Source organism: Humulus lupulus, chromosome 2 (genome assembly GCF_963169125.1).
Source record: "Humulus lupulus chromosome 2, drHumLupu1.1, whole genome shotgun sequence".
NCBI lineage: Eukaryota > Viridiplantae > Streptophyta > Magnoliopsida > Rosales > Cannabaceae > Humulus > Humulus lupulus.
In genome coordinates, this window is record NC_084794.1 from 26,194,374 (window position 1) to 26,214,142 (window position 19,769).

Here is a 19,769-nt window from a genome sequence, read left to right on the forward strand (position 1 = left end):
CCGTCTGCACCGTCCCATTTCCTGACTGGGATAGAGTAGCAACTCCATCACTCAATCCAGGTTGATAAACACTGTATCCAATGGACGTTGCTCCATATCCCATCGGAGTAGTATTGAAACCAGTGGTTGGACGACAATAAAGCCAGCTGACGGGACAATTGGACTGAATTAGGCACCTGCTACACTTGGTTGGATAGAAGTGTACGATAGATATTAGGTCCCCGAAGCCACAAGGTTTGGCGTCGTCGGAGCGGAAAAGGTGACGAGCCCACCAAATGCTCCGGTCTGGGCATCTTGCCAGTTAATATACTATTTTGTTCAACGAATGAAGTCGTCGAACCTATAGCATCCTCTCCATTAGAGTTCATGTTGGGTTTTATGCCCTTATAAAACCACGTCGACATGTAACACGATTTTATATTGGCAGTCAAAGAAGTAAAAATCATTTAGTATGACAACCATGTTGCTTACTTGTTTTATTACATGATTATTGGAATAATAGAAACATTTATAAAATCCCGAACATATAAATAGTTACAATTATAGTGACTAGGTCACAATGGATTATACTTGTAAATCTATGTTCGAAAGAACGAGTCCTAATATTAAGTCAGCGCATTGGATTTTCACTGATCTGGTAATGTACGATATGATCTACTTACACATTCAGGGTGTGATGTCTTATCCAAGGCATTGAACAAGTAGATAAGATCGAATGTATATGGGTACATTGGACTAGACCGATATTGATTAATGATAGATAAATGAGTATTGTTGTTATCGAATCTAATCAATGTCACAACGTTGACCATAAGTCAAGTTGATCTTAATTCTGAGTGATAATATTATGCTAATTATATTATTTAAATCTTTTAACTTGTTTGTTACCAGCTTACCCTATAGTCTAGCCTATACTTGCACCTTGGAGATTTAGTAGTGTAATTGAGTGGGAGTATTAATCATATATATGAAATCTATAGCTTCTGTATGAGAGGTGAAAAGATGACTTCCTTAATAGCTTAGTCATAAAGGGTAAATGATTGAGCGCTGATATCTGTGATTAAGTTCACGGGTTTATCATTTACAAGGGACTTAGTGAGAGTTAAGGATAAAATACAAATGAGTGGTAAAACAATAATTTTAACCCAGATCATTAGTAAGTCATTGATAGAGGATTGACTGACTGTAATGGTTATAACAATGGATAACGTATTTATGGTTTGGAAAAATATGTTCTATGAATTCCAGAGTTCAATTCCGAGTCTATAGTGGAGCCACAAAGAATTAATAAGGTAATGAAATTATTCGTAAATAAATTCATGGTAACTTATTGGAGCATGATTTCATGGATCCATGGTCCTTGCATCACCTTTGATTAAATCATCTAGAATGTCTCAATTAATTTATTTAATTATCAATTAGGATTTTTAAAGTTGACTAGGTCAATTTTGGAAAATCTTACAAAGATATGAGATTTAGAAAATAAAAGAGAATCTTTGGGAAAATTTATCAATATTGATAAATTGGTGTCAATATAAATAAATAATATTAAATCAAGTTTCAAATTATAATTAGTTAATTTGAATAAGGATTTAATTAATTAATTAAAATAAATAAATAAATAAAAGGTTTTGAATTTAAGCTCAATTGAGATTTAAATTCAAAACAAAGAGATTGGACCCAAGTTCATTTGTAGGAGCCTAAGACTTTTATTTTTTTGTTTATTATTTTTAATTAATTTAAATTAAAATTAAAATAAAGCCCATTAAGTTGTCTATATAAGGAATATGATATCAAGGGTGTTATCCAAAAAACTGGCACGGATGACGTGGCAAGTGATTCCCAGACACGTGGCTGACACTTGGAGGAACTCTGCTAGGATATCGACCAGAAGACAAATTATAAGCAGTAGGCAGCCGAAACTTACCTGCGACCAGTATGGTCGCGGGTTCCGCATGCTTCATGATGTTTCTATAAAGATCTTTGTAAATCCCGAAATTGACTCCCACAATCTCCTGAGTATCCGATTATTTAGGAAAGGATATCTGTAACAAATTCATGTAATCCCCCTTGAGCCTATAAATAGAGAAAGATAGCTCAAGGAAGGAACTTTTGGGCTTTCGAATTATTTGAGACTAGAGGGATTCTATTTGAGATATTGTCTTGTTCTTCAGAGGTTGGTGAAACTCATTGAACCCTAGTTCTTTGATCACTCCTTTTGATCTAATATCAATAACAATCTAAGTGGATGTAGGTTATTACCAGATCCTGGGGCCGAACCATTCTAAAAGCTTGTGTTCTTATTATTTTCCTCATTACATTTATTTCAACATATCCTTCCACGTCAAGCGTATTTTGACTCCGTGTCAGTTGGCCAAAATCTGGGTCAACATTCTGGTGCTTTCATTGAGAGCTTGATATATCACCGTTGAGAAAACCAATGGCGAAAACTACCAGGAAAAATGGACAGGCGGCCGACGCTGCACCATCTAACCCGCCTCCTCCTCCCCCTCCCAACGTGGCTGAGGATGGGCCACATTTGGAATTTGAGGAGGAAGAAATGGATGACGCAACGCTAAAAAGTACTCTGGGGGCGTTGCACGAAGAGCTGGCCAATCTGAGGGCCAGCCAGGAAAGTGCTGCCGAAATCATGGTGCGACAGCAGCAAGAAATTGAACGACAACGCGTGGAGTTAAGTGAGAGGCAGGCGGAGATGGACCGTCGCCAGAGCGAAGCCATGGCAGCCCTCGAGGCAGCCTTGCAATTGGCTAGGAATCAGGCTGCACCTGCCTCGCAGCCTGATCAACCTACGAATGGACCAACACAAAGGGGTCCTAATCCTAGCCCACCTATCCAACCCTCGAGTCCGGAAAGGCCCGAACAGCCTCAGGTGCCCCATGACGATGTCCCACTGGACCCTGAGGCACAGCTTCCATCCCAAGCTGGTCGTGGCAATCCCCCGCATCAGAGGCAGAATAGGACCGGACATCAGCCTCGCAGTCCTAGACGCCATAGGGGCGACGAGCCGAACCTTCCGAATAGAGGACAGCATCCTCCTGGTAACAGGAGGAACTCGGAGTTAGGCTCTGCAGTCCGAGGTCCCCCACGACATGATAATGTACGGGGACCTAACGACCAATGCAAGCCACCCTCTAACGCTCGGGACGATTCAGCCCGGGAAGGAAATCGAGGGAACAGTCGATCTCGTCATAGCCAATCATGATTCAGAGATGGAAATGGTTATGATGAAGCTGATTCGGCAGAGGAAATGCCGGTCGGAGGAATGAAGAAAGAGGTGGAAACAGGAGCCAGCCACCTCAAGATGACTAACCCGGCAGACGGGACGCTGGGGGGCAACCCAGGCAAAATAATGTCTTCAACCGGCTCGGAGCTTGCGAGCAGTGGAGAAGAGACGAGGATTTGAGAGATGTGCTCAATGATCGTCGTGAGCAACATGGCGAGAACATCCCCCCAGCAACAGAGGCCACAACGATTCCTATCGCTGTACAGGCCCAGATAGATGCCCTCAACCAGGCGGTGCAACAGCTGGTCGGGGGAAGAACATCTTACATCGACCACGACAGGAGGAAAGGCACTCCTTTCGTCCAGAGGATAGCTATGGAAGAGTCTCCAAGCAAGTTTAAAATTCCTACGCTTTCGAACTTTGATGGGTACGGTGACCCGGTATCTCACGTCAATAAGTTTGAGATACAAATGGACATTCAGAAAGTGTCCGAAGATGCTCGGTGCAGGATCTTCCCTGCAACACTTTTTGATGCCGGGCAGGAGTGGTTTTTCAAGTTCCCTCCTGCAAGCATAGTTTCCTGGGAGATGTTCGTAAAGGATTTTTACGGACAGTTCTACGCAGGTTGAGTGCATCCGACCGAGGCAAACCAGCTGGTTGAAATACGGCAGCAGGATGGAGAACCATTGAAGGACTACATCCAATGCTTTATGCGAGTAGCAGCTAGAGAAAAAACAGTGGGGGACGAAGGAAAAATGATGGCCATAACCGCAGGGGTTAGGCGTCGCACCTCTCTCTGGAAAAGCCTCCTAAAAGATGGGGTTAGAGCTACCCAGGAATTCTTGGACTGGACTGATCGTTACATCAAGCTCGAAGATGCCATTGCCGACGATGGAAAGCCTCTAGGCAAGGATAAGAAGGCTGCCGAGCCCGCCAAAGACGCCAATGGGTCTAAGCCTAACGGTAATGGAAAGGGCAACGGGAACGGCAGCGGCAATGGCAAGAATGGGGGGAAACGGCCACACAATGAGCCTTCCACCTCTGACAATAAACGAGCCAAGGGTAACCGTTATGAACCTCGGTTCACTAACTATACTGCCCTAGTTGAGTCTCGGGGAGAGGTTTATCAGGCCACGAGTTCCAGTGTGCCTTATAAGAAGCCTGCCCCCATTCGGAAGGATATTTCGAAAAGAGACACTACCAAGTTTTGCCATTATCATAACGACTACGGACATGACGAAAATGAATGCAACCAGTTGAAGGATGAGATCGAGTTCCTTAACAAACAAGGACACTTGAGAAGATATGTACGGGCCTCGGGGAATTCCCAACGAGAAGCTTCAGGTGGCAATGAGCAAGCGCCCACACGCCAACGCTCGCCACCTTTGCAGCCTACCCCCGTGACTGGGATATTGTTAACCATCTATGAAGGCCTGCACCTCGCGGGAAACAGCGGAAAGGCCAGGGAACGATACGCTCGGACTCTGCGCCACGACCAGGACATCGAGATGATGACTATGGAGGACCGTGCGCCGAAAAAGGCTCAATCAGAAGAGGGCGAGATAACTTTCTCTGATAGCGATGCCAAGCATGTCCGGTTCCCACATTCCGATCTGCTAGTCGTGGATATCCAAATGGCCAACATGATGGTGAAGAGAGTGCTGATCGATACAGGAAGTTCGGTGAATATCCTGTATAAGTCTTCGCTGCAGGGTCAATCAGACTACCGGTGACAGCAGGTACAACGCCTGTTACCAGGACATTACTCGCTACTTTTATAGTAGTCGATTGTCCTTCGACGTACAATGTCGTCATTGGAAGGCCTATACTGGTTGATCTACGGGCCGTCACCTCTATGTGGCACTTAGCCATGAAATTCTCGACAGACGCAGGGGTAGGACGCGTGTTAGGAAACCAGAGGGAAGCCAGAGAGTGCTACAACGCCTCAGTCACGAAGGCGAAAAAGGGAACGTCAAAGAGCACTCCCCCAGATAGGTTGCAAATGGTAATTGATACAAAAGCCCAATCCGGTGATGAAGTCACCAAATAGGGTGTTGCCCAAAGTGAGGATAGAGATTTAGATCCTCGCTTTGGGGATTTTGAGGAAAACGTAGGACCCGTCGAGGACCTGGAATAAGTCCAACTTGACGAAAAAGACCCAACCAGAGTCGTGAAGGTCGGGAAAAACCTAGAACAAACCACGAAGCAGGCACTGGTGGAATTTCTGAAGAAGAACCAGGAAGTCTTTTCCTGGTCGCACAAAGACATGGCTGGGATAGACCCTACAGTTATCAGCCATGTCCTGAACATAGACAAGACTTATCCGCCCGTGCAACAAAAAAGAAGGCTGCTCGATAAAGATCGATCGAGAGCCTTAAAAGAAGAAGTTAATAGGTTAAAGGAGAATGGGTTCATCAGGGTGGCGTTTTATCCATCGTGGGTCTCCAATCCAGTGCTGGTTCCCAAGCCTAACGGCAAATGGCCAACCTATGTGGATTTTACAGACGTCAATAAAGCCTGCCCAAAGGACTGCTTCCCACTCCCAAGAATCAACCAGTTGGTTGATGCTACTGCAGGACATGAAATCCTCTCCTTCATGGATGCATATTCAGGCTACAATCAAATTAGCATGCATCCCCCTGATGAAGATCACACCAGCTTTTGGACCGATACGGGCTTGTACTGTTATAAAGTAATGCCCTTCGGACTGAAAAATGCAAGTGCGACTTACCAGCGGTTATTTAACCACATGTTTAAAGAATTGATTGGGATAAACATGGAGGTATACGTGGACGACATGCTGGTAAAGTTTAAGAAGGCAAAAGGACATGTAAGGGATTTACAAGAATGTTTTGATGTATTGAACGAGTACCAGATGAAACTAAATCCTCTCAAATGTTCCTTCGGAGTTGGATCAGGGAAGTTTTTGGGGTTCATTGTAAATTCAAGAGGAATCGAGGCCAACCCCGACAAGATAAAAGCCCTGATCGACATGAAATCACCAGAAAAGATCAAAGATATACAAATTTTTACCGGGAGGATTGCAGCCGTAAGTAGATTTATTTCAAAATCAACAGACAAATGCGTCCCTTTTTTCAATATACTTAGGGGCAATAAGAAATTCGAATGGACAGGAGACTGCGAGCAAGCTTTTCAGGCCTTGAAGGCCCATATGGCACAGCCTCCCATTTTATCAAAGCCAATCGAAGGAGAAACTTTGTTCATTTACCTGGCGATCACTAAAGTTGTTGCTAGTGCGGTACTAGTACGAGAGGAAGAGGGCGTACAAAAAGCGGTTTACTATGTAAGCAAGAGGCTGGTCGGAGCAGAATTGAGGTATCCTCCCATTGAGAGGTTAGCATACTGTTTAATCTTGGCCTCAAGGAAGCGACGTCCTTACTTTCAAGCTCACTCTATCACGGGTTTAACTGACCAGCCCCTTCGGCAAGTCCTCCAAAAACCAGAAGCGGCTGGGCGCCTATTAAAATGGGTAGTCGAACTAGGGCAGTTTAATATCACGTATTCACCGCAAGTAGTAATAAAGGGACAAGTCTTGGCTGATCTTGTTGTAGATTTCACCGAACTCCCAGACAGCGAGCAGTGCGAACAGCCTAGTGCGCCTGAGCCTCAAGATGAAGCTCCTTCGTGGAAGTTATTCTTGGATGGGTCATCCAACAAATCTCACGCAGGAGCGGGTGTGATATTGATAACGCCAGAAGGGCATCGATTTCACTGCGCCATTAGGTTCGACTTCACCGCGTCAAATAATGAAGCCGAATACGAAGCACTCCTTACTGGGTTGAGAATGGCGAAAGACATGAGCATAAAGATGCTTGATATTTACAGTGATTTGCAGCTGGTAGTGAATCAATTTCTTGGGGAATATCAGGCACGAGGCCTAAAGATGGTGGCCTACTTGAATAAAACCAAAGACCTGCTAGCCCAGTTTACAAAGTATACCCTTCAGCAAATGCCGCAGGATCAGAATTCGAATGCAGATGCCTTAGCCAAACTCGCGAGCACAAAAGATGCTGACACTTTGAACATTGTGCCAGTAGAAAGATTGAGTGATCCAAGCATACAAGCAATTGGAGCCAGTATGGAAATCTGGGTAGAAGACACATGGATGGCACCTTACCTAGAGTATCAGACAAATGGTGCACTACCAACAGATAGAAACAAGGCCAGAACCCTACAAAGGCAGGCTGCTAGGTACATACTGGTCGATGGTGTTATGTACCGAAGAGAATACTCCATGCCACTACTCAGGTGCATTACACCAAAAAAGGCTAAGGAGCTAATGAAAGAGGTACATGAAGGCTTCTACGGGGATCACGCTGGGGGGCAAAGTTTGGCAAAAAAGATTCTAAGGCAAGGTTATTTCTAGCCAACCATGAACGAAGATTCAATGGAGTTTGTGCAAAAATGTGATAAATGTCAAAGGTTTTCAAAAGTTCCACGAGCGGCTCCAAACGAGTTGAAACAGATGCATAGTCTGTGGCCTTTTGTAGTATGGGGGATAGATTTGATTGGATCCCTGCCAACCGGAAAGGGTGGAGTGAAGTACGCAGTTGTGGCTGTCGATTACTTCACCAAATGGGCCAAAGCTGAACCGCTCGCTACCATAACGACCAAGAAAGTTCTTGAGTTTGTCATCAAGAACATTGTTTGCCGCTATGGTTTGCCGCGAAAGATTGTTTTAGACAACGGAACCCAATTTGACAGTGACTTATTCACCGACTTCTGCGGAAGGCATGGGATTATCAAAAGCTTTTCTTCAGTTGCGCATCCACAAGCGAACGGGCAGGTCAAGGCAGTGAATAAAACGCTTAAGGAAGCCCTAAAGAAAAGGCTTGAAGACGCTAAGGGAGCATGGCCAGAACAGCTGCCTGAAGTCCTCTGGTCGTATAGAACTTCTCACCGAACAGCGACAGGTCATACCCCATTCTCCTTAGCCTACGGATATGAGGCCATGTTACTTGTTGAATTAGATCCCGCCTCACATCGACGCATAACATACGACCAGGACTAGAACAACCAACTGATGATGGAGTCCCTAGACTCAATTGACGAAATACAAGAAAAAGCCCAACTCTGAGTCGATGCGTACCAGCAAAAGGTTGCCCGATACTTTAACTCGAAAGTAAAAGAAAGGAAATTCAACGTCGGTGACTTGGTGCTACGACGAGTTTTCTTGAACACCCGTGACCCCACTGCTGGAGTACTCGGACCCAATTGGGAAGGACCTTACCAGATTGAAGAAGTCCTTCACCCGGGCACCTACAAACTTGCATGCCTAAACGAAGATCTTGTTCCAAGCTATTGGAATGGAGAACACCTGCGCAAGTATTATCAGTGAACAGTCCTTTTTAAAGGACTGGCTTGTATTAAATTTTACTTTTTACAAGTTTTGAAAAAAGGGTTAGCCACGTTGTATGGCTAATCGCTTATAAATGTAAGATCCTTTTTTAGGATCACTCGTAAAGACATGTTTAGTCCATTTTTAATACGAGATTATAAGGGACTGTGCGCTGCCAGTCATTCTTGCTAACCTTTGTGAATTTATTTTTACAAGTATTTGTTCATTACGTGTGTTGTTTTGCTGTATTATAAGTATTACGTTTCCTACCGAGCAGAAATGTTCGAACAGGTCATGGTCAAGGCAAGTGACCAAGAACCTAAAGCTCCTCGATCACTTGGGGGGCATATAAGGTACATCGATAGAAAAGCATACCAAAAGGTATATAAACACATGAACAAAATAAGTGAAAGCATGCTAAGGTACTTAGAGTATTTTTCAAAATTTATATTTTGTTAAATCAAACCAAAGTACTATGTTTGGTCATACGGACAGATGTTATAGAAAATGAAAATATTATAACATTATAATGCAGTCTTTTACACTGCAAGCATCACCGCTTGGATGTAATTGTTCAAATAAAAGGAAAGTTTGCTGCCCATGCAGCAAATTTAAAAAATATAGTCTTTACATCACGACCCGTGGGTCGTGTAATTAAAGAAAGAAAAAATAAAAAGTTCAAGAAGCATTAGGAGCAGGAGGGTCTTTATCAACATTTTGATTGGTCATATCCTCAACAACTCCTCCTTCCTCTGCGCCAGCGATGCTTGGGGAAGCAGGGATCCTTGCTCTTTCCTCTTCTTCAGCCAATCGAGCAGTGCAGCGGGCCAGCTTAGCATTCTTGGCATCTTCTAGAAGGTAGTCAAAGTTGGCACCCCGGTTGTGCTTCTAGAAATCGTAAAAACACCGAAGCGTTGCATTCTTGTACCTTTCTAGATCTTTGGCATTGGTAAGCTTCAGCTTCTCTATTTGGCTCTCAAGAACAGCTATGGCCTTATCCTTAGCAAGATGCTCCTCTTTGAGTCTCTTGCATTCATGATATTGGACTCGGCTGGAATCTTGGTACTCATCCCTCTGCTTCTTCAAGGCTGCCTTGGAAGCTTCAGCCTCCGTCAGCTTTGCCACCGCAGAATCCTTCTGCTAGGTGGCCACCTCCAACTCCCAAACATGCCTGGCTTCTGTAGCCTGAAGCTCCTCAGCAGCTTTCACCTGGTACCTCTCGATGGCCTTTGCCCGAGCCTGGTCGATGGTAGCTTGGGCATGGGTACGAGTAGCAGTTGCAGTCAGCAAGGCCTGTGGACAAAGGATAAAGTTAGAGTCTGTTGCAAGGAAGAAAAAACGAAAGCCAAAGAGATAAGAAATGCTTACGCTGGTAATTTCGTTTAGGGCCCTGTTCAGAATTTGGTCGACCCCCATATTCTCTACCTCAGCCATCGCATCCTTGCAGCGGTCATACCTCACGATATGTGCAAGGCGGTCCTTGGCTACTCGCAAGGTGCGGTTTGAAAGTTTGGCCCCAGAAGCTTCGGCCGGCTGGGATTGTTCTTTAGCGGCTGCAGGTGGAGGATTGTCGTAGCAGGCAGGGTTTCCTTCTCAACAGGAACCGAAGGCTGAGCAGAAGCTTGCCCAGTTGGCACGTCCTTGGAAGGATCTTCTGTTCGACCCTTCTTGGCAGGAGGTCCTTGGCTCGATTCGCCATTGTGCCTCCTGGATGTCTTTCGCCGAACCAGAGGGACTTCTACCTCCTCCTCAGTCTGATACATATCGAAGACGTTGGGAGCGGCCATATCTGCGTACAAATAAACATATGCAAATGATAAGATAAAGGCGGATAAAAACTCTTGATAAAACAGAAAAGAGGTCACAAAGTTTAATACCCGAGCTACAACTACTGGTCGCTATACTATTGACTCTATTAGTCACACACTCACTATTTGGCACGAAGAAGTCTGGCCTTAGATTTGGAGTATACGTAAAGTTGCCCTCCCCGTCAAACAAGTGACAGGGAATTGGGAAGCTATTTAAAAGCGAAATAACAGTACCGTTTTCATCGGAGGATTCACCCAAGTCCACAACAGACTCTGTTGCCTTTTGTTTCCCCTTGCCTTGGGGTGCAGAAGGCCTTTCTGCGGAACGATTGCCCGTGGGTTCCCTGATTGTAACCCCCGTCGGCCTCCTTCGAGGAGGGGACACTGGGGGTTGCTGCTCAGGATCCCCCTCGGCCGTGGCATCTGCTACCACATGTCCTCTTGTTTCATGCTGAGGAGCTAGGAGGTCGGATAGCCTCAGGTTTTCATCAGTGACCAGGGACTTGACGTTTTTTCTGCGTCTGTCATCCTGGCCAATGCGGTGGAGCTCAAACACCATGTCTGGTGTTGGGGTCAGACGTAGCCATGGTTCTGAAAGGCAAAGTGTACTTTAAGAAAAATGAAGGAAAATTCGCTGATGAAAAGTATCGACCAGTAAAAACAACAGTTACCTCCTTGAGCGAAGGCCAGATTATTGGTGGTCATGTCCGGTGTGAGGAAGTAATCCTTACTGTACCGCCCCACGTTGGATATGTGCGTAGTGTCACTCAGGAACATCCAGCTCGTCTCCTGGTGACAAAGATGGAAGAAGCCTGTCTCATATTGTTGAGGGTTGGACTTGAGGTCGAAAAGGAAATTAACCTCATGGGGGGTAGGTTCTGGCCATTTTTTAAGTTTGTACAGGATATAGAGTGCGGCCAGCATTCTATATCCATTCGGAGTAATTTGAAAGTGGGCAACACCAAAATAGTTGGCCACCCCCTGATAAAAAGGATGTAGAGGGAGGATAGCCCCCGCCTCTATATGATATCTAGACCAAGCACTATATACACCTCAAGGAAGGTTAGCCCTTTGGTCTGCAGCTGGAATTTTGAGATTAACCCCTGTAAGAGGATACTTCCTACGGTAGTTGGCAAGCATCCAAGGAGTCACTTGGCTGGTCGGGGAGAGATACCACTCGACATCAGGAAGGTTTTGATGACGAGGGCGGGCCCTGACTTGGATACTAGGGTCTGGGGCGGCATTTTCTCGACCACTGGTCGAAGGAACCCTAGCCTGTTAATTAGGCTGGGCAGGAGAGTTTGGGCTATTTTCGGAGTCAGGTCTTTTCTTGCCTAAAGACTTAGAACGAGCCATTTGAGGAGGTGGTGGGCGAGGGCTAGAAGAAGATCGTGAAAAAGGGATCTCGTGAACTCGGTCGGTCGGTTGTTCTTCGCCTTCGAGCAGCTGGGCAAGAAGATCGTCGTTGATGGGTCGTTCACATCCCCACAAATCTGGCATTAAGGTCTGCAAATATAAGAATGGGGAGGTGAGGATAGAGAATTTTTGAAAGTTTTTAGAATAACGCTGGTCGAGTATAAAAGTTAAGCTTTTATACAGCAGCATTCTAACAAAAAGCTAAAATTTTCCACGCGATCAGTTTGAGAAACAGATCAAAAGGTGAAAGGAAATTTTTTTTGTAAAATCTTTTTCAACTCTTCTTAGGGCGGGAAAAACCTATTTTTTCGGCTGGCATAAAAATCAAACTTTTACTTCGGTTTTACGTCCTAAAATGTATGATCTCAACTATCAAACTAACTCGTAACTTTTTTCACCCACAAGACATTCTACTGACAAGCATCTCAACCCAAAAATAGATGAACTCAATAGTCAACATATAGAAACATGCACTACAAAAATATGAAACATAAAGGTTCCAAGACTTACCAGGAAAAAGATCGTGGAGGTTGGTAAGAGTTTTCGGAGATCAGGGAACTCTCGGGCTGAGTCTTGAAAACGCAGAAGGACGGTCTCCAGAAGAAAATGGAAGCTCTGGTTTTAGGGTTTCTTGAAAGAGTAATGGCGTGCGTAAAAAGAAAAGAAGAACTTCGGAGATGCTATATATATATATTTTTGTCTGTGGCATTAAAAGGGAGTAATCATCAGCTTCCCCTTTTTTGAAGTATGGGGAAACGAGATAGCCGTCGAAATATTACTGGGGAAGCGAAAAGCCATGATTAGACAAGAGTAGGTTGCTTCTTCCAAGAACACACGAAGGGTTCTGACAGGTACGGTGGGGTCACCGAAGGGTCGCTTCCTCAAAAGTTTATTTATTGCTCGTAATAAATAAACTTGGGGGGCAAATGTTATCCAAAAAACTGGCATGGATGACGTGGCAAGTGATTCCCGGACACGTGGCTGACACTTGGAGGAACTCTGCTAGGATATCGACCAGAAGACAAATTATAAGCAGTAGGCAGTCGAAACTTACCTGCGACCAATATGGTCGCGGGTTCCGCATGCTTCATGATGTTTCTATAAAGATCTTTGTAAATCCCGAAATTGACTCCCACAATCTCCTGAGTATCCGATTATTTAGAAAAGGATATCTGTAACAAATTCATGTAATCCCCCTTGAGCCTATAAATAGAGAAAGATAGCTCAAGGAAGGAACTTTTGGGCTTTCGAATTATTTGAGACTAGAGGGATTCTATTTGAGATATTGTCTTGTTCTTCAGAGGTTGGTGAAACTCATTGAACCCTAGTTCTTTGATCACTCCTTTTGATCTTATATCATTAACAATCTAAGTGGACGTAGGTTATTACCAGATCCTGGGGCCGAACCACTCTAAAATCTTGTGTTCTTATTATTTTCCTCATTACATTTATTTCAACATATCCTTCCACGTCAAGCGTATTTTGACTCCGTGTCAGTTGGCCAAAATCTGGGTCAACATAGGGTTTTAAAAAAGTCACTCTCAATTGATTCATTGGGTAAGTGAAAACTTAGACAATCTAATCATTTCTTAGACATTATCTATTCTTCTCTTCTAGATCTTTATCTCATGTGTTGAGAACCAGTCCATACTAGTTCTAGGTTGATCAAAGGCTTGGTGAGGAAGATTGTGTTGCTAGTCTAATTCAACCTCTTGATAATACTTTGCTACAAAAAAAAAATCAATGGTTAGAGAGATTGAATGATGGAGTTCTTCCAGTTCTGTTGTGTAATGTAAGTTTTTACTTTTCTTTGTATTTGTATTAATTTCATAGGAGCATGTTCTAGGAATTTGCATGTTTGTTTGATAATATGTGAATTGCATGAAAATAAACAAAGATCATGTAATATGTATTTCCTACAATTGACCTCAGAGCCATAGGTTGCTAGTTTATTTTCAAGAATGAACATGTATGAAATTGATTGATATGTTAGGGTGTTAATTGGATGATACATTTTATTGGTGCATGTTTATGTTTTGTTATGTAACTTTAGAAATAATTTGGTTGGTTTTGGCTTGTTTTGGGATTGAAAAACTTGACAGATTTAAAAAATAAAAATTGGACTAATTAGGCAGTATGCGTGCCGAGCACACATGAAAAAGTCATCGAGACCCCAGGGTCGTACGACATTCGTACGACGGTCCCGCACTAGCCTGCATCGAGCTTTTTCACAATTTTTTTTAATTGGATATTTTGTGCAGTTAAATTTAAAATATTTAAAATTGATTATCTTATTATTTTAGATATTTTAGCTTTTCAAAATATTTTGAATTGTTTATTTGATAATCAAGATATTTTAAGAATTTTTTTTGTTATAAATGAAGTATTAAAATTAGTTATGTGATTGTTCAAAATATTTTTATTGTTTAAAATATTTTAAATTAGTTATCAAATAATTCTAGATATTTTAGATATTTTAAATTTGGAAATATATTTTGATATTTTAAAAATGGTTAAAATATTTTATCTTGTCATTCTTAACAACTTACTTTAAATTAATTATTTGAAATTGAATTTTGTTTGATTAATTCTATTTTAATTAATTTAATAGTTTGCAATTTTTTCAATTAATTATATTGAATTTTGTGTGATGAATTCTATCTTAATTAATTATGGTATTTTGCAAAATAGTATATTGTTGTGGTATATTTGCATAATTTAATAATACATGCTTATAAAGTAATATGTTAGGCCCATCCAATTATTAGCATATCAGACATCATTATTAAGTTATTTTTTGCATTTAGATTTTAAATATAAGTATAATGATGACCAAATTTTTGTGTTTAAAAAATGTAGGAAAACTCAAATAAAACTTTCATAAAATGTTAGGTTTTATTTGGGTCCAATCGAACATGTAAAGTTTAAATTCCTCTCTTTTAGGTGGTTCCACTTGTGAATGCTCATTTGCTTTGCTTTACTAGACTAGGCTGAATCAATTGAATAACAATTAATAAAATGAATGTTCAAATTCCTGTCTTTTTGGGCTTTGTGTGGAAGTTAGGGAGCCTTAGTAGTGGGTCCGACATACTGAACCCAACTCTCCTCCATGAAAGCTCGAATTGTTAATGCCCATTTACCTAAGTTGGACTTAATTGTATTAGGTTATTCTTTTAGTTGGACCTAATAATTGATTAGAGACAAATTAATTCTATTTTTTGAATTAATTTTCAATGGTAATTTTAGAATTAATGGGAAAATTATAAACTATGGTTTATTTAAAATTTTAATAATTTGGCAAACCTAAGTTGGTTTATTGATATTTTTTATAATTTGGCAAACCTAAGTTGATTTATTGATTATTTTGATAATTTGGAAAAACCTAAGTTGGTTTATTAATTATTTTAATAATTTGGCAAACCTAAGTTGATATTTTTCAAAAAGAATAAAAATACTAATAGATTTAATAATGAGTTTTAAAAATTTGAATTCGATCTCCATCGTTGATTTAACAAGGATAGAGTTCAGTGGGGCTTCATGGCGCTTTGATTTCGTCTCCCTACGAAAGGTGTTCACTAGACTTCTTAACATGGTTAAATTTCTTAGGATAGATGGTTATAGATGGATCTTTTATAGACTCATTCCTACGGTGACTATATGAATTAAGTCTTTAATAATCGAAACCGTGGGTCAAACTCATAAAGTAAGAAATATTTGCTACTCTCGCCTATCGAGACACATGAGTTTCCGTTACTTTGATCGGATGGATAAGTAGTTAATAAAAGTCTATGAAGTTTTATTAATTGAGATGTTTCTTTATTGAACTAAGTGAATATTTGTGACTCTCGCCTACCGGGACACATGGGTTCATGGCTAGTTAAAGTACCTAAGAAATAAAAGACAAGTGTTTTAGTATTTTGCTTATCTCAAAACATTTTGTATGTTATGCTATTTCTAAAAATTTAATGAATAAATGTTTGTCAAGCAATGCATTGATTTCTACTTAGTTGATAATCGTAGCTCTAGGCTTCTGACCCCATACACTCTCTAATCTCTAAAAGGTTACTCTATGGTGAGAACCTCACGAATTTTTTTTCCAACATCAACATGGTGTTGATTAAGGACAACATCGAGTTCGTGATAATCAAAGATATTCCTAGTTTTCCTATGCAACGATCACCAAATCCTTCAAAGAGGATTGTTGATGGTGGTTCGAGCAAAGGAAAGAAGGCAAATACTATAATGCCCCGAAATCCCTAATGCAGTTTAATGGCTGGATTAGTAGGCCGGGAGGGCCATAATTATTTTATTATGCCATTAAATGATTATATGCATATTTATGTGAATTATATTATAATATGATGTTAAATGCATGCGTGTGGGTCCACATTTCTTTACAGGGGTGTTTTGGTAATTTGGCCCGTTGAGGGCGTAATTGTATATTTTTATGCATGCTTGTGATTAATTATTGAGGCCACATTATAATGTGGATTTGTTCGAGCCATTCGGCATAAGACGATCTTTGAGTGAAATTTAGCAGTTTAGTCATAACGGGATTAAGTTCGGGGCTCGGGGTGATTTTAATGATTAGAGCGTTGCTCGGAATTAAAGGGTAACGCAATAAGAATTATTGGTATTTGAGAATATCGAGTATAGCGGGAATTGGAGTGTAACGACCCAAATTTTCTAATAAGGCTTAAGGGCCTTGATTAGTGCGCTGGGAGGGCATAATTGGATTATATGTGATTAAATGATTAAAAGCATGTTATATGACTATTTGAATATATGTGATGCATGACTATGTGTAATAGTATGCATGTAGGCTCTGATTAGGTTAGAAGGGCATAATCGTAATTTTGGCCCGTTGAGGGCATAACTATATATATATTTGTGATAAATTGTCGAGACCACATTATTATGTGGATATATTTGTAATCTGTGACTCGAGACGATCCTAGTGAGCGGTTCAGCGAAAAAGTCACGGCGGGGATTTATACCCGGCTCGGGGTGAGCCTGGGGGTAATTTTGGGAATTTAGAGCATATATTGGAGTTTATTTTGATATTGAGGAATATAGTTGGTGATTAGTTAGGTGTCGGGAAGTAAGGGGTAAATATTTAAGACACTCGAGGAATTAGCGGGGATTGAGAATAAATGACCAGAATGCCCTTGGTAGGATTAAGGGCTTAAATTTAATGGGAGGGTATTATGGTCATTTGGCTTATAAGGGATAAGAGTTAAATTTCTTTATGCCTTAGTGGAAAGTCTAGAATCTGAAGGAAGTTAAAAGAAAAAGAAGAAGAAAAAGAAAGAAGGAAAACAAATGTCATTTCTTCTCCCATTTGGTTTAGGCTTCTTCCTCATTTCTTCAAGGAATTTGGAGCTGAAATTCAGGGAGAGTCTGGGCAGTAGCATGAGGCTAGGGTCCTTGGTCTGGCTTGAGGAGTTAGCAAGAGTAGTCCATCCACTTGAGGTAAGGTCTAAGGATTTTTTTTCTTCAGTTTCTGGTTTTTATGTAAACATGGATTTTGAGTTGAGTCTTGGTGGGAATTCTAGGGAATTGAGGCTGAAGATTTGAGGAGGTGAAGGCTAAGAAATTGTGGAAAATAGCTTAGGTTGAGCTCATCCATCAAAGGTAAGAAACTCTAGTTCAAGTTCTGTGATTTCAATTAAGTTTTGAGCTCTAGGATCAACAATGTTGAATTTTGTGTTTTCGGGTGCATGTGATTGAACTTCTTGTGGTTGGGACTTATGGGATGTGTTGAGGATGTTGGGAGGCTTGTTTTGAAGTTTGGTTGAGGTTTGGTTGAGTTTTGGGAAGGTTTGGCTCGAGAAAGTTCGAAGGAGAAAAAGTTGTGCTGTGACTAGCGCTACAGCGCTAGTCACTGGGTGCTACAGCGCTAGGCCTTGAAGTTCTAGAGCCTTTTGGCTCTGCTTGTAGCGCTATAGCACTCTCCTTAGGGCGTTGTAGCGCTACCCTGTTCCCAAAAAGGGGTTTTTGGGTAATTTCTAAGGTTTTTACCCGGGGTTCGGGGTTCGATTCCACCACCTTGTTTGGTGGAATTAGGGCTTCCCGAGGGCTCGGGATTGGTCCCGAGGCTAGGTTTTGGATTTGAGGTTTGGTGATGATTCTGATCTATGGCTGTGACTAGGTGTACGCTAGGCCTCAGACAAGATCGTGCTTGAGGATCGAATTGAACAAAGCTAGCGAATCTAAAGGTAAGAAAATTGCACCCGGTTATGTGTTTGTGATGGGACTAAGAGCTCCCCATATCTGTATAATGTCGTAGATGGTATTATTCCATGGGACATGTGATAAACTGCCTAAGGGTGCTGTAAACAATACTTTCCCACAGGGCGTGGCTTAGCCACTGGTGGCCGAGGACAACTTAATATTCACTGAGCTCGGTTTAAGCGGGCCGGAGTCAGTGGGATAAATAGAGGGTGTGACCTAAGGGCGCTAACCCTAGTTATCATATGTGAATTGATTAATGATATGAGATGATGTACTTGGTATGCTGAATACTTGAACAACATGAATGTTTGAATTGTTGAGTATATGTTTATATTGAATGAGTTATCTAGTTGTTTGCTTAATGATTATGCTTTGCTATTGTGTTTTTTTGCTGGGCCTTGGCTCACGGGTGCTACGTGGTGCAGGTAAAGGCAAGGGAAAATTGGACCAATCCTGAGATGGAGAGCTGCGAGGCTGAATGTACATAATTAGCTGATCGTCCGCCACAGGCGAAGAGTGGATCGGGACGAGAAAAGCTTAATTGTCTGTTTTGCCTCAGAATGGCTAACAACTGTATTTTAATCCTAAATTTTTGTAAACAACCTTTAAAATTTACTACTTTTGGGATCCCATGTAAGGAAAAAGTTGTTTATAAGTAATGAAGCTTTTTAGACCAAAATCTTTTAACCCTAGCTCAACTGTAGTTTCAGTGACACTTTTCAAATTAAATGACTTGATTAGCAAGTCTTGCACCTTTATAAACACACAGTGTAATGGTCTTGGCTATCCATGGCGTTACAACTTGGTATCAGAGCGTCCTAGGTTTAAGGGTTCCTGAAGACTGGTAGGATATGTACATTTGCCGCTAAAGACAAGCTTGACTCAGGGTTTGGTAATTGTGTATACATGACTATATGTTTAAATGATCCAAATGAAATATGATCGTTGATATATGCTTAATTAATAGAGAGCATGAGACACTGATAGGGCCTGGCCCTTGACTATTGCATGATGATATTGAGGAGTGCTTATCAGCACTGCTATGCATGTGAATGAATATTTGGACAAACTGTTATGTTTTGGATTTTTTGTGAATGTTTGGGGTTCTAACAGTGGATCATGAATGGATTATTACTCTATCATCATAGTCTGATTGGCGAGTCATTGATTGCAGATTGACTTGGATAATTATGCGTCCAAGAAAATCTACTCGACTAACCGGCATCAGGTCTGAGACTGGAGATGATGACTAGGGCCAGACCCCTCCGCCAGTCCCTGAGAACTGGCAGCAACTTATGGCAGACATGCAAGCACGGCTTCAGAGCCAGGATGAACAGATTCGAATTCTGCGACAGCAGGCTCCATCAGGGAGTGCTGTCCCTATTGTGCCACCTGCAGTGGTACCAGTTGTACAGCCAGTAGAGGTTGGAAACAGATGGGAGCTGTTGTATTAACAGTTCAGGAAGCAGCAGCCCCCGATCTTTGAGGGAGGACCTGATCCACTAAAGGCTGAACAGTGGATAATTATGACTACTACCATTCTGGACTTTATGAGGGTAGAGGGACATGACAGAGTGGCCTGTGCCACATATATGCTGAGAGAGGATGCCCGAATCTAGTGGGAGGTGGCATCACAGACTAGAGATGTTACTGTTTTGACTTGGGAAGGGTTCAAGGACCTATTCAGTTAGAAGTATTATAATGTTGC